The sequence below is a fragment of the Sinocyclocheilus rhinocerous genome, unplaced genomic scaffold (genome assembly GCF_001515625.1).
Source record: "Sinocyclocheilus rhinocerous isolate Xijiao unplaced genomic scaffold, SAMN03320098_v1.1 scaffold189, whole genome shotgun sequence".
NCBI classification, from domain to species: Eukaryota; Metazoa; Chordata; class Actinopteri; order Cypriniformes; family Cyprinidae; genus Sinocyclocheilus; species Sinocyclocheilus rhinocerous.
Window position 1 is genome coordinate 1,739,573 of NW_015667354.1, and position 17,378 is coordinate 1,756,950.

The following is a 17,378-nucleotide window of genomic DNA, read 5'->3' on the forward strand; positions in this document are numbered from 1 at the left end:
GGATTGAGCATGTTGCTCTGCTTAAAAAAAAACAAATAAAACCTGCAGTCCAAAACATTCTTGCTAAATGACTGCACCAAGTGCTCTGTGGAAATCCAAATATGCTTTAGCATTATAGGGAACAATACATTATATATACAGGGCTCTCAGTGAATTTGCTGAGGCATGAATTCTTAACTTCTGCTTTCTGCTTGGAACAAGGTAAAACATTTTCCACTTCAATGTTACAAGATCTTATTTTAAAGCCAAGGACTTAGAAAGCACAGACTCTGTTTGGACATTGGTTATTATCAGTGTTAAGGACCATGAAAAATCATAGCTTGCCAAGCTGCAAGCGAATAATTGGAAGTAGTTGAACTAAAGTAGTCAAAAAAAGGTGACTGCTGTCACACCCATTGGACTTTTGTTGTGTTTTCATTCTTCATGTGTTCTGTGTGACCTCGTTTTCCCTCATGTCTGATTGTTGTCATTTGTTTCAGGTGTGTGTCATTAATTACCCTCATCAGCCCTCCTATTTATGTTGTGTTCAGTTCACTGTTAGTCGTCCAGTCAACTACGTCCCTACGTGTGCTCCTGCTTGTTCTGTCCTGGATTTACCCTTGTGTGGATTTATTAAAGACTGTTTGCCCATCATCCTCCTCGTGCATTTCATTCCACCGTAGCGTGACAGAAGACCGGACCTAGAAGAGAAATAGTAAGCTTTTCTTTTAGTTTTTTTTTATTGTCTGCGAAATTCTCTGTCGTGGCTCGGGAGGACAGGATGTGAGTACATTTCTTTATTCCCCATTGCATACATTAAAAACAGTGAAGTAGCGTTTGATAGTTTAAGTAGGAAAGCAAACTAATTTGAAACAGCTGTTTTGTGCCACTACTAAAATTAATAATGTTATTAAATTAGTTGCATCGCTGCTTTTAGTGATGCTTCTCCTCAGCCCTGGTGGTTATAGGCCTACAGTCCCAAAACGGAAGCATTCACTGCTAATTGCATCTTAATGTCATGACGCAATCACATCAATATTGTCACGCGTGGCTACATTCATGATTAGATTTGATTTTCAGTTCAGCGCAACGGACTAAAAGGCCGTTCATTTGTCTAGTTGAATGTTATGTCATGGTTTAACATGAAGCATGGTCCTTGCGCAGCAGGTAAAGCTTCTACTGTCCCTCTTCGTCTTTGTTCCGCTTCATTTAAGTGGCCGTTTGTTTACATTCATGCAGTATATTAACTCGATTAAAAAACCTCATCCGTTTTTCTATTAGAATGTGAAGTGCTAATATTGGAAAGAGATTACTCAAAGACTGTTTTGCCCGGGTTGACATTAATACAGCGGCAGCAGTGTTGCAGATGGGCGCTAAGAGACACAAAATCACTAGCAACTTATTCTTTGTCTGGGTGACATATGTTGTATAGCCCCGGGCTCCAGGAAATCAGTCCGAAGCCAGCACCTCTAGCACAGGATGTTACTATAGTGCACGTTACTATCATTCTCTTAGTCATTCATGAAGAGAGAAACCAAAGCGCCTGGCTGTGAAATCTGTCAAATCGGCTACAAATTGCTGAATGCTATATAAGAGGAGATGTGGGACTTGTTTGGAGGCCCAGAAGGCTGGGCGGATGGGTAGACTCTGGGCCCCTGCTCCGCATTCACAATCGCATGGTCCCAGTCGTGCATGAATGAATGGATAGATGCATTAGCATCTCCTTACATCAGTCCTCTGATGTCTCCCACACTTTGATGTTTGAAAAGATGGACAGAAAGAAGCGGAAAAGGAGAAAGAGATGGCAGAGGATGAGAGGGCGAGATGAAAGCCAATGCTGAAGGAAGAGAGAGGAAGATGGATCATTTGGGATTTTCACATTTGTCTTTGCATGGGTTTTATGTTGCATCGTCTATGAAATTAATCATGGAATAGAAAACGGAAGTGGGAAACGGCTCTTTTGGACATGTCTGTCGCACGTTTTCTGTAATGATCCACCAGATTGTGAAAAATCAGATTATTACTAAACATCTGGGATGTACACATGACCAAAAGTGTGTGACTCCCCACTTCTAAATAGCAATGGATTTATTAAAGGGGTCATATGATGCTGCTAAAAAGAACATTATTTTGTGTATTTGGTGTAATGAAATGTGTTTTTATGCGGTTTAAAGTTTAAAAAAAACACATTATTTTCCACATACTGTACATTGTTTCTCCTCTATGCCCCGCCTTCTTGAAACGTGCCGATTTTTACAAAGCTCATCGGTCTAAAAAAAGGAGGATGTGGTCTGAATAGCTGTGATAAGGGTTCAGCAGGCGCATACACACCAGCCCACAGACCTCTACAAACCAAGGTTGAAAATAGCCCTTGTTTGTCTGTGTGACATATGTTGTATAGCCCCGGGCTCCAGGAAACCGGTCCGAAGCCAGCACCTCCAGCACAAGATGTTACTATAGTGCACGTTACTATCATTCTCTTAGTCATTCATGAAGAGAGAAACCAAAGCGCCTGGCTGTGAAATCTGTCAAATCGGCTACAAATTGCTGAATGCTATATAAGAGGAGATGTGGGACTTGTTTGGAGGCCCAGAAGGCTGGGCGGATGGGTAGACTCTGGGCCCCTGCTCCGCATTCACAATCGCATGGTCCCAGTCGTGCATGAATGAATGGATAGATGCATTAGCATCTCCTTACATCAGTCCTCTGATGTCTACCACACTTTGATGTTTGAAAAGATGGACAGAAAGAAGCGGAAAAGGAGAAAGAGATGGCAGAGGATGAGAGGGCGAGATGAAAGCCAATGCTGAAGGAAGCGAGAGGAAGATGGATCATTTGGGATTTTCACATTTGTCTTTGCATGGGTTTTATGTTGCAATGTCTATGAAATTAATCATGGAATAGAAAACGGAAGTGGGAAACGGCTCTTTTGGACATGTCTGTCGCACGTTTTCTGTAATGATCCACCAGATTGTGAAAAATCAGATTATTACTAAACATCTGGGATGTACACATGACCAAAAGTGTGTGACTCCCCACTTCTAAATAGCAATGGATTTATTAAAGGGGTCATATGATGCTGCTAAAAAGAACATTATTTTGTGTATTTGGTGTAATGAAATGTGTTTCACACAGCGTCTTCACGACATGGCAACAACAATACTACAGCGAGAATATAAGTTACGCCTTCTTTCTTTGCGTGAACGTTTGGGCGGCGTTATGCAAATCTTCCGAGATCGTGACGTAGGTATGTGGGGGTGTGTTAGAACGAGCCGTTTTAGGTAGGTGTGGTTAACTCTTAACTTTTATAAAGAATATCTCTTTGGATTTGAGACTTTAGTCTTTGCAACTTTACAGATCTTCTTTATGCACCAAGAGCTTGTAACACTCCAAAGAGAAAGGAAAAATTGAAATCGCATCATATGACCCCTTTAATGCAATATGACCCAAATCAGTCATATTGCAATTCACATGAGCTATATGGACCACTTTGGTGGAGCTTTTTATGGTACTTTTGTTTTGAAGCTTGAAAGCTCTAGTCACCATTTATTGTAATTGCATGGATTTTTTTTTTCTTTTTTGTGTGTTGCACAGAATAATGAAAGTTATACATGTTTGGAACTGTGTGAATCTGAGAAAATGATTTCTTTTAATGCCCATGATTTTAGAATTACAAGTACATACGAGTGTTCTTTTTTTTTTTTTTTTAACCATTTAGTTTATTCGAGCGGCAGCAGAGAGAGATGAATGGTCTCATTATGAGTTGTTTGAACTGTAAGAAGCACAGCCTTATGTCATGTTTCCACATTTGTTTACGTACAAAGCCCTTTATTTCAGCATTCTGATGCAGCGATTGAGTCATTAGAGATCCACTGGGGGATTTGAGAAAGAGGGGCCATCATACTCTATCTGGACTTGGTAGCACATATAGACCACTACCTCCTTCACAGTGTGTTTACACAGCAGCCGATGGAGTGACAAATCGAATGGATCTCAGATGGTGTGAGCTGGATGAGAGTGAGGAATAGGACTACAGTAGATGGGTTTGAGCATCACAGAAACAGATACCTCAGATGATGAGAGCTCTAAAGAGGAAAGGAGAGGTGGAATGAGGAAATGAAATATTTTAAGCTTATTATGGTTATGTGATGTGTCCCATGTCTTATGGGTCTGTGGAATAGAAAATCTAGAAGGTGTCTTGTATTTGTAAAGCGTATAGTGTTTAAAGATTGAGAGCACAGAATATAATGGAAGACATAAATTTGTGCAGGATCATTTGAGGACAAGGGTGTTACGCTATCTAAGGGTGCTTAAACTTCACAAATGATTAAGCTTTCACGAGTGGGAGGCACTTCCTATGAGCAAGCCCAATCAGCAGAGCTGTCACTCAAAATCACTGGGGTTGTGGCATTACTCACCGCTACTTCTCTGGCTTTCTGTTGCAATTTGACAGATTTTTTCATGTTGAGAGGCTGTTTATATGAAAGACTTTATGAATATATATATGTATACATAACTTTATTTTTGCTTTCTTTGTACTATATTGTCAAAATGGATTGATTGCTTTATTTTGTTGATTCTGTTCATATAAAAACCAAACAAAAAGTTGTGCAATAATGAACAATGAAGAAAAAATGTACCTTGTAATTTAGTGTATATATTCAGCCTGGTGGCAATAAAGAGGTGTGACTTCCAAAAAGATTTGACTGAGAACGGAGACTGAGGTGTCCTCTCTCACCTTTGTACATTCACCACCGGTCCTGCTTAAGATTTCATTTGTAAAATGTATTGTATGAAATAAAATTTAAGATATTGAGACTTTATGAAAAACATTGGGTCATGTATTATTATTTGAATTCATTTTAGTTGTATGAATTTGATGTTTCTCAGTTCATGATGGTGTTTTAGGTCTCTCGTTGACATGTAATAGTTAATTTCCTTTTTCTTATAGAATCTCAAGGCCTCATTAATGCACAATGACCCTGTTTTGCTTTGCCAGGCGAAATAGAGGCAACAGTTTGTGTGTTTGGTGATTTCTTCCTCCTTTTTTGGTGGGTTTTGAACCCATTTTCTGTCACCGATGTTCATTTGTGTGCATGCAAGATCTACTCCTACAATATTTGCTCAAAGCTAAATTGTTGAACAGCCCTTTTACCCATCAAGCTATGGAGTCTTAGTCTCAGGAGTAAAATGACATCTCAGACACGCTCGACTTCCCACTGTCTTTTAATAACACAGATTAAATGACTGTTATTGACAGACTGATGTCAAATTTCAAGGGTCAAAGCAAAAGAGAGTCTTCTGCTTTCTAAATAACACTGAGTTGTCTTTAATTAAATGTCAACAAGGATGATATTGCTTTTTTGCTTGTGCTTGAAGCCTGATTTTGGTCTTAATGGCTTTGAAACACAAAATAATGGGATGTTAATCAGAAATATGAGCATGTTTAAAAAAAATTCGCCATGGATCAATGGGCTGGTTTTAGGCAAAAATATTTAATCAACCAACAACATTTTAAGGCTCAGTATTGGGAAACTGAATTACTTTTTATGGTATATTTAATTTTTTGTACAAAACTGCATGTGTATTTGCATGAACTTTTGCATTTCACACAGATATACAGAGGCAAAAACACGCGTACACAGTCTTAACTCTCTAATGTACCACAGGACTTTCCCAGGCAAACCGTAAGTAAAAGTCAATCGCTTTGCACCTTTAAATCAGTCGGCATCAGTACACACACACACAATGAAATGTCACAGCAATGACCAGTGGCACTAGTACCACCAAAGACAACGTTCGACTCCCAGGGGCCACAACACACACAATGAAATGTCACGGCAAATACTGCTAATGTTTATACCCCGAATGCACTTCAAGTAACTTTGGATAAAAGCATCTGCTAAATGAATAAATGTAAATGAAATCCGCTTTATCCACAGGAGCTGAAATTATGTAAACAAGGCTTCAAGAGCCATCTCTATCATGTAATCTTGTAATATACACATTTTAGCATCCAGAATGAAGCAGAAGAGCAAATAAACCCAAACGATAACTTGCATAGCCTACTCTACCCACGTCATGTTTCGTATCTCTGCCTCGTTTTAACAGCTAATGATTGTCCCCTGAGGGCGAATGCTTCAAAGATTTCATGGAGCTTTGTGTAAATGTACACCATACAACCACAAGGAGGAACGTCAAGATGACAAGGATATTTTACATGCCACGTGAAGTTTCATAACTGAATATTTTTCAGAGTGCATGTGGTGGTGGACAACATGTCAAGACTATGCGAGAAAGGATTGTCAATAAACCGAGTATGGAGGTTCTGCGCATCTAAAGAAGACTATTTTTGGATCATCATCTTGCTGATTTAGTTAGTTGGAGATCTGTGAGTGTGCCATGGAGGTAATTAAGGAACTGATAACAGTATAGTTGCCTGAAGCAAGCCCTGCCTCGTTCTCCAATACGAGTGCCTTTGTAATTGATACTGCCAATTACTTTCAGCTGCACTGGTGTGAAACGAGACTTTAAAAAGCCATTGGACATTTAGTTTGAGGAGAGGGCTGCAGGTTTGTGTAGCTGCCATTTTGATTGTGGCATTTTCCTGGTCCTTGAATTCCCTTTTCTTGCCATTGTAGTTGTTTTCCCTTTGATTTGTTCCCCGACACGCATCTTGCATGTAATATGTTTGTCGGAGCTGTAGCTCAGATCTGCACTTGTATATGATTGACTGTGCGTCATTAGTTTTCTGACTTGTGTTTTCTCCCCCAGCCCTTATCATCTGCTTGACTCTGGCTTTTCAGGATTCTCTGTCCCCTAAGGTAATGTGTGTTGATTGGAGGATCTCCAGTAAATTGAAATGTGATTGGAGTAGCATAGCGAGACGACACTCTTCTGCCAAGTGCAGATGAGTGTCATTACAGCTTTATGCTTAGAGCCAAGCATACACACAAGTGCACACATTCTCTATCCTACATGTTTAGATGTCCAACTATGTTTCTTCCTTCTGTTTTACTCCACAGGACATAATCCGTGTGTATCGGCTTATCTCCCTCTAGCTTACTCCTCACCAGCACGACGTTCAGCCAGATCTCACCAGGAAAGATGTGAAGTATCACAGACTGGATACTTGAAAATGAGAGAAGAAGCCCTGTAAGTGCTCTGCTGCCTGGCGATAGGCCCGGGGAACCGGTCTGCATGTCAGGGATTAGGATTACACATTCCATATGCTGTCATAGAAGTGTTTTATTATCTAAAATACAGAGTCTTGTGAAAATTTAATTCATAACAATTAAATATAGAGAATATTGTATTTGCAAGCATGTCTTTAAAGTATGTCAACAAAGGCAGCATTCCCTCCACTGCATACACTGCTCTTTTCATCTGTTTTGAAGGTACCTTCACTCCCGATCCTGAACAAAAATCCAGTCTAGCTTGATTAGGTACGGTTGAGCCACTCTCATATTGTGCATGGAAATACTCCTTAGCGATTCATTTTTGTGTGTGTGTTGAAATGGTTCAAATGGTCAAGTTAATTTGGCATAGTTTGTATTTAACAGTAGTATTGTTTCTTGCTATGCCCAATGAAACCCAAATAATGTCTGTTTTTCCATTTGAAGAAACAACCATACTCTTCTGTGTCCATTTTAGTGTGCCTTCTCTCCAGTGATTTATTAAAGCTCTTGCTCGATCTTGCTCATTAACTGACACAGTCATGCAAAACGGGATTTTAAAATGCATTTTATTTCATATTATTTTCTTAGCAATACATTTATAATGCCAGTAACTTAATGTACTTCACATCAGTAACTGTAATCAAATAATATTTAAACTGTAATGCAGTACATTACTGTGTTATTGCAAAAGTAATTAGAAAACAGTAACACGCATTCAGTTACTTTGTTACACATTATACCCAACTCTGATAAAGACACACAATGTAAAATACTTACATATGATAAGAAACAGTGGGGTCCTAAAATCTCGCCCCATTTTAAAAATGCTTCTGTTTTGCTTTTCTCTTTACTTTCTAATTTAATACAAAAAAATATTGTTTAATTACAAACTTTATTGCCTGCATGCATTTGAGAAGAATGTTAAATACAATTAGTTGGTATGTCCCCCTTTTGCAATTTCAAAAGTGTGCTTCATTTTCTCAACAAAAACTGTCAACTTGTATTGCTCAAGCAGTGCAAAATAAGTCAAATAAACTAAACGAATAATAGTACAAATAAAATGTGCACGATCTTATTTATTTCCAGGTTTAAACAGAAAAACATCCCAGGTTTTCAGTGTGGTCTCAGGCTTTTAAACCCTGCATCAGTGCATGGTGTATGTAGTAAGCAGAAGATTGCTGGTTGGACCCTCATAAGGAGGGAGACATGAGTCATCACCATCTTGCCCTTGAGCATGACACTTAACCCTAGACTTTTTCCAAGGGACTGTCTCTGCAATCAATTCATGTCGTTCTGTAGTGATATTATGTGAAAGTCCAGGAGATTCTATTCCATATAGAGAATTGAGTGAGTTTTAACAGAGAATGGAGGAGAACCTGATGGAAGCAGCAGGGTCCATTAGTCTTCCTGGCATCTCAAAGGTCACAATGATGACTCCTGCCCTCATGACAGTTAATGCGCTGACCCTGGGTCAGATCTCAGGGACTTGTGATGGACTGCACACCCACACCTCACTTGCTTTCATTCATTACTTTCCTTCCCCTTCTGTTTCCTTTTTTCCAAACCTTTTGTTTCCCTCTTATGAAGGTTCATGTTCGTATTGAGTTTGATTGAGAGGCTGCTCATGTATTGATTTCAATGTGTATATTTTAGATTCAGAAACATTTTGCATACTTAAGACAATTTAACTTCATGTTCTGTTGAGATTGACTTTACTGTGTTTGGGTTCCCAGAGAAAATAACAATTTTGAATAATTTTGAAATTAACCTCTAATTTTTATTTAACAAAACACATTGTAAAACCCAGTCTGAGAGTATCAACATATGAAAATTTCTTGCATTTATTCATGTTTTATATCTGTGGTCTCTGAAGACCCAAACACTCAAAGTCATGTATTTTATCTGACACAACTTGAAGCAAGTTGAAATTTTTTTTCTTAATCATTTTTCATGAAATTATGAAAAGAAAAGTCAACGTATAAACCCGATACTTTTAATTTTCAACTATCTTTGTGTTGTTACAATGTAGTACATGTAAATGAACAATGCGTACTGTTTCACCACGTTACATCCAGATATCCATATTTATCTAAAGCATACTTCCACATTTTTAAATCCCTGCTAACGGACAGTCAGATCGAGCACAGTACATTATGGGTGTTTAAGTTTCCTACCTTTTTAGCAAAAAAAAAAAGAGAACTTTTATCTAGACGCATAGCATTGATTTAAAAAAGCCTTTCTACAGCATAGGCACCCAGGTTTTATATTACATCTTGCTTTTAATAGCACATCTTCCTGATACCCCTTTAAGTATATTTTTTGAGGTCTTTCAAACATAAATGTAATCTACAAGTTACATGCTACATTGCTTATGCTTTACTTGCATTACTTATCGTTTTAAAAATGTACAATTATTCCAGAAATAATACAAGAGATATATTCTCTGTGCTTGCCTCCAAACAATGTAAGACAAATTTGCCATATCTATATTCAAATTTTCTCTTTGAACTAGTTTAAGGTTTACTATTAAGATTTTCATTTGAGGTGAGGAAACATCTTAGACCAGCTGTAGCAGTCAGTGTTTGGAGCAGGAATTGCCTATGAATATCTTTATTGAATGCTACATCTATGTTCTTTACGTTGCAGCACTGCCTCTATGACAGCAAGAGGTTATGTATTTAGAGTCTACCTTTGCAGGTTGACCTTTAACCCTCTTATGGGTGGTGTCATCGATCAGCATGAGTCCGTGAGGCAGTCATATACCAAGCAGTTAGAAGAACAGTGACACTTTGACACGGCAAACTACCATAACTGATCATATTTCCCAGAATATTTCCCCATTTAGTAACACCTCCTACAAAACTGTCAAATTCTGTTGCAGAGTAAATGTGCTTTGTCAACGGCTGAATGTGGCATTTTCAAAATAATCAGCTCTTATTTCTTTATTTTTTTGCTTTCCGTATCTCTCGTGCTCTCTCGGTCGCTGTGTCTGTCAGTATTAGAATTAATGGCTGAGTTTAAGATGTTGATTCAGTCTCTGAATATTAGACTCTCACCGCTCTCACCTCCTCCCTGTCAGCGTCTGCGCCTAATCCACTGCTCTGATGAGTATCTTATTTACATTATTACAGCTGCACAGGCTTCATTTCTTTCTCACAAGTACGCGTACACATCCACGCGCATTACTTCCACGAGTCTGACGGTAACCTATTGTGTGTGACCTTGCAGGCCTGAGACAGCGGGCTGAAGCGCAATCAGCACACATACACACCACCACACGACAGAGGGCTGCCACCTCACCTCACACTCCACCATCTTTCTGTTACACCTCTCTCGCTGTTATTTCATCCCTCCCCTCCTCCACTGCTCTTTTTGTCCAAAACGATCTGTCCAAACAGTCCAAAAAATGTAAAAGAATAGCAGAGTCCACACCAAAACTGTAATGATCATGACAGAAGAACAATATATCTGGAATCACTTTCAAATTAATAATAAAACATTAACAGCCAATCAGAATCCATCCTGCTTTAAAAGAGCTAGAGCATTTAAAGCGGCAGATGACAAAACTGCAGCGTGTGCTATCGTTATCGTGTGTTGGTATGAATGTAAATACAGTTCTATCATGGCAACTCTCAGAAGATTTTAGTATGGTAATGGATATGACAATGTTAAAGTATTTGATCAAGTACAGGAACTTGCTACTGCCAGTACATACAGCGATATGGTGCTGTGAGTATTTAAGACATACTGCTGCTGCACAAGCAGCATATAATAACCCGTACCAGATCTATACAGGTGGAGCTGGGGAGGTGGAGGGTTTCCGAGGAACTCTGAAAGCATGCTGCGAACTGCTCTAGTGAATGCTAACCAGCCATTTAAATGTAAAGCAGCAAGCTCATTGGCTGCATATGCAACATGAACCAATCAACATGTGCCAAGTAGTTTACCCTTGTGATTATCATCAGTTTGCGTTAAGGACTCTGCAATCTAGAGTTTCATGACAAAACTTGCCATTTATCTTTATAGTTTTCTTTTTTTGTTGTTGTTGTTGAACAGAGCTTCAGAGCAGTGGAGGAGATGCACTTGTTGCTTTTATATACTCTTTCATTCCATTCACTAATGGGAAAACTAAAGATGAAAAATAAACCTAGATGTGTCAGTAATAAACATAAACCTCTCTCTAGTGTGGATGGAGACTGTGCTGTTCTCAGCTTGTCGCCTGCAGGCGTGTCGCACTCTGGTAACTGTAGAAAGGGCTTCAGCAGGTGTGTGGACACAAAGACAAAATATTGCCTTTAATATGTTTCAGTTCTGGAAACCAATACTGCATTAGCATAAGCATTAGGTCTATCTAAGCTTCTGTGCTCCAGAGCGCCACACTGTTTTTCGGCATGCAGTCATTTCCAGCCCCTCTGCGGATATTGTTAGATGAAACAATAACATGCCAGAATGTGTTGTACATCACGTGCTGGTCTTTGGGCTTTATTGTACAACCGGAGCCTGTGGCGTATTTCTCCTCTAAAGAAGCCTCGTGAAAATGAAATGCCATAAAGGGACACGCAGAGAAGCTTTAAAAATGTGCCTTTTAGCCCTGGTAGGATATTGCTATCTATCTATCTATTGTCATGTAGGATGGTTTATTGAGGCTTTTTCCTCTCGTTTCCACAGAGATCCAGATACCAAAGTTAATGCTGGTAAAGCAGGTGTGTGTGTGTGTGTGTGTGTTCGTGGACACACAAACGCAGACACATCGACACAGAGTGAAAGATCTTATCCTCTCCACCCAGGGGGTCTTGTTAGAGGCTAGCCGTGGTGACACAGCAGACTGTGTTACTGTAAAAGTCATCAGTCATAGCACTGTGTGGGTGCAGGAAAAATCTGTCGCTCCATGCAGAAGCCTGTGCAAAAATCCCATGAATCTCCCCCAGTCATATTCTACATTATCATTTACGCCTCTCCTCCTGTTTCCTGTTGCTATTCTTTCCCTTCGCCGTTCTTTGCCAGTGCTTCTCTGCTTTGTCTCCTCTCCTACATCTGACTTGGATTTGTGTGTAAGCATGTGTTTCAAGTGATGAGTGGTCTGCAATCATCATTATGATGATCAAAATAATTAGCATGTTCAGTAGCCTAATGCATGTGTTGAGCGTGTGCAGTGAGTCAGATGATAAACCGTACGTTTTCTCCTGGCTGGAGGCAATTTAAGCACATATTCCTGAGTAGCTCTGGTCGGATGAAACTGCACAGCATTGCACTTTTGACCAGCCATCGGATTTTCATTACCCGAAAGTGAAAACAAATAAATATAGTTTAAACACATACACAGCATAATTTACATGACATATGACTCGGTTAACCGCTGGTCGGTCCTCAAATCTAACAAACCCTTTTCCACTGTGAAGAACTTTTTGCGAAATGGAAATGTTAAATGTTCTTAAAGAAAACTCTAATGTCAATAAAGAACCTTTATTTTAAAGTGTACTGATTGTTTGATACCACTTTTGTTTTGCAGTGTGCAAATGAAACTGCTTGTTTCGGGCAAAATGGTAAATTTTACATCATTATTTGTCAGTCACAATAAGGTAAAGAGAAACAACAGCCCCACTAACAAAAAAAGAAAATGAGATTTGGGCTCGATTTCTGTTTTTCTTTACTGTGTAAAAATTGGTTTATGGCTTAAAAATGTTCACTTTTATCTGATTGGTCAGATGACGGCCTTAACTCATAGAGCACTGCCAATCTGTTCACACTTTAATAAAATATTGTTGCAAACCACCACTTACTGTTAACTGCACATGCAATATGAAGCAGAAATACATTGCTGGGCATTTGACTTGGACTTCATAGTTAGCAAAAACTGCAATAGTACATTTTTTTATCACATTATAATTTTGATTACATATTTAGGTATTGATCACAGAATAGATTTGGAAGTTTGAATAGCTTTGGCAACTTTGGCATCTTAGCCGGTATCAGTTTGACAATTATTAGAACCTCCTTTTATGAGAAACATAGGGGGAAAGTATCAGATAGTGAACAATCCAGCTGTCAGACATTTTAACTTTGTTAAACTAAGCAAAAAAAAAAGGCCTTCTTTTCCTTTCCAAATAGGAAATTAAATGGTTAAAACGTACAGTACATGGACCCCAGAAGCTCTGTGAATCCATTAGGATCAATATTATGTGCAGAGGAAGTAACTATCTGTCTCACCTGACCTGGCAGCAATATGTTTGTTTACTGCTTGAGCTGTCAACATAAACAGTTTAAATGAGACGTGCAAACACTAAGTGATATATATTAACATTCAACAAGTAAACATACAATTGTTTATATTTTATATGTAAATTTAATTGTGATGCACATTCAGCTATATGTTCTACAGTATATTGTCAATGCTACAGTAAAATTAGTCTGACGGTAACCTATTGTGTGTGACCTTGCAGGCCTGAGACAGCGGGCTGAAGCGCAATCAGCACACATACACACCACCACACGACAGAGGGCTGCCACCTCACCTCACACTCCACCATCTTTCTGTTACACCTCTCTCGCTGTTATTTCATCCCTCCCATCCTCCACTGCTCTTTTTGTCCAAAACGATCTGTCCAAACAGTCCAAAAAATGTAAAAGAATAGCAGAGTCCACACCAAAACTGTAATGATCATGACAGAAGAACAATATATCTGGAATCACTTTCAAATTAATAATAAAACATTAACAGCCAATCAGAATCCATCCTGCTTTAAAAGAGCTAGAGCATTTAAAGCGGCAGATGACAAAACTGCAGCGTGTGCTATCGTTATCGTGTGTTGGTATGAATGTAAATACAGTTCTATCATGGCAACTCTCAGAAGATTTTAGTATGGTAATGGATATGACAATGTTAAAGTATTTGATCAAGTACAGGAACTTGCTACTGCCAGTACATACAGCGATATGGTGCTGTGAGTATTTAAGACATACTGCTGCTGCACAAGCAGCATATAATAACCCGTACCAGATCTATACAGGTGGAGCTGGGGAGGTGGAGGGTTTCCGAGGAACTCTGAAAGCATGCTGCGAACTGCTCTAGTGAATGCTAACCAGCCATTTAAATGTAAAGCAGCAAGCTCATTGGCTGCATATGCAACATGAACCAATCAACATGTGCCAAGTAGTTTACCCTTGTGATTATCATCAGTTTGCGTTAAGGACTCTGCAATCTAGAGTTTCATGACAAAACTTGCCATTTATCTTTATAGTTTTCTTTTTTTGTTGTTGTTGTTGAACAGAGCTTCAGAGCAGTGGAGGAGATGCACTTGTTGCTTTTATATACTCTTTCATTCCATTCACTAATGGGAAAACTAAAGATGAAAAATAAACCTAGATGTGTCAGTAATAAACATAAACCTCTCTCTAGTGTGGATGGAGACTGTGCTGTTCTCAGCTTGTCGCCTGCAGGCGTGTCGCACTCTGGTAACTGTAGAAAGGGCTTCAGCAGGTGTGTGGACACAAAGACAAAATATTGCCTTTAATATGTTTCAGTTCTGGAAACCAATACTGCATTAGCATAAGCATTAGGTCTATCTAAGCTTCTGTGCTCCAGAGCGCCACACTGTTTTTCGGCATGCAGTCATTTCCAGCCCCTCTGCGGATATTGTTAGATGAAACAATAACATGCCAGAATGTGTTGTACATCACGTGCTGGTCTTTGGGCTTTATTGTACAACCGGAGCCTGTGGCGTATTTCTCCTCTAAAGAAGCCTCGTGAAAATGAAATGCCATAAAGGGACACGCAGAGAAGCTTTAAAAATGTGCCTTTTAGCCCTGGTAGGATATTGCTATCTATCTATCTATTGTCATGTAGGATGGTTTATTGAGGCTTTTTCCTCTCGTTTCCACAGAGATCCAGATACCAAAGTTAATGCTGGTAAAGCAGGTGTGTGTGTGTGTGTGTGTGTTCGTGGACACACAAACGCAGACACATCGACACAGAGTGAAAGATCTTATCCTCTCCACCCAGGGGGTCTTGTTAGAGGCTAGCCGTGGTGACACAGCAGACTGTGTTACTGTAAAAGTCATCAGTCATAGCACTGTGTGGGTGCAGGAAAAATCTGTCGCTCCATGCAGAAGCCTGTGCAAAAATCCCATGAATCTCCCCCAGTCATATTCTACATTATCATTTACGCCTCTCCTCCTGTTTCCTGTTGCTATTCTTTCCCTTCGCCGTTCTTTGCCAGTGCTTCTCTGCTTTGTCTCCTCTCCTACATCTGACTTGGATTTGTGTGTAAGCATGTGTTTCAAGTGATGAGTGGTCTGCAATCATCATTATGATGATCAAAATAATTAGCATGTTCAGTAGCCTAATGCATGTGTTGAGCGTGTGCAGTGAGTCAGATGATAAACCGTACGTTTTCTCCTGGCTGGAGGCAATTTAAGCACATATTCCTGAGTAGCTCTGGTCGGATGAAACTGCACAGCATTGCACTTTTGACCAGCCATCGGATTTTCATTACCCGAAAGTGAAAACAAATAAATATAGTTTAAACACATACACAGCATAATTTACATGACATATGACTCGGTTAACCGCTGGTCGGTCCTCAAATCTAACAAACCCTTTTCCACTGTGAAGAACTTTTTGCGAAATGGAAATGTTAAATGTTCTTAAAGAAAACTCTAATGTCAATAAAGAACCTTTATTTTAAAGTGTACTGATTGTTTGATACCACTTTTGTTTTGCAGTGTGCAAATGAAACTGCTTGTTTCGGGCAAAATGGTAAATTTTACATCATTATTTGTCAGTCACAATAAGGTAAAGAGAAACAACAGCCCCACTAACAAAAAAAGAAAATGAGATTTGGGCTCGATTTCTGTTTTTCTTTACTGTGTAAAAATTGGTTTATGGCTTAAAAATGTTCACTTTTATCTGATTGGTCAGATGACGGCCTTAACTCATAGAGCACTGCCAATCTGTTCACACTTTAATAAAATATTGTTGCAAACCACCACTTACTGTTAACTGCACATGCAATATGAAGCAGAAATACATTGCTGGGCATTTGACTTGGACTTCATAGTTAGCAAAAACTGCAATAGTACATTTTTTTATCACATTATAATTTTGATTACATATTTAGGTATTGATCACAGAATAGATTTGGAAGTTTGAATAGCTTTGGCAACTTTGGCATCTTAGCCGGTATCAGTTTGACAATTATTAGAACCTCCTTTTATGAGAAACATAGGGGGAAAGTATCAGATAGTGAACAATCCAGCTGTCAGACATTTTAACTTTGTTAAACTAAGCAAAAAAAAAAGGCCTTCTTTTCCTTTCCAAATAGGAAATTAAATGGTTAAAACGTACAGTACATGGACCCCAGAAGCTCTGTGAATCCATTAGGATCAATATTATGTGCAGAGGAAGTAACTATCTGTCTCACCTGACCTGGCAGCAATATGTTTGTTTACTGCTTGAGCTGTCAACATAAACAGTTTAAATGAGACGTGCAAACACTAAGTGATATATATTAACATTCAACAAGTAAACATACAATTGTTTATATTTTATATGTAAATTTAATTGTGATGCACATTCAGCTATATGTTCTACAGTATATTGTCAATGCTACAGTAAAATTAGACTTCTACCAGACAGGAATATATATTTCGGTATAAGTATCAGCTTCGGGCCCTTGAGCCAGCAGGGGCCCCACCACAATGTTTTTAGCAATAAGTGTGAATCACATTATTTGTAGGAAAAAAAGTTACTTTATGACTATCTATCTATCTATGAAGTTAATAAATAGTAAATAATACAAATTTGTTGTCGTTGAAGGTCGGATATTTTTCCATAGCTTAAAAATAAAAGTTTTGTATTGGCATCGATGGGTCCATGAAAAACCTTCAACATTCAAGGAACCTTTTCATTCCACCAAAGGTTTTTATAGTGGAACACGATTCTTTAGATTATTAAAATGTTCTTCACACTAATAAAAAATGGTTCTTTTAAGAACTGTCCACTAAAAGGTTCTTGGGGGGCCAAAAATGGATTACTACAAAATGCCTTTTTGAAACTTTTATTTTTAAGAGTGTATTTATGTATTAGAGTGTTGTTATTTATTATGTTATTTGTTGTGCTTTTGCTATGGCTACTATGCATTTTCTAGATGTGAATACATGCTGATTTTGTTCAGTGCTGGTTTCAGACAAAGAATAGGTATGGAACAGTCTTTTGAAACAGAT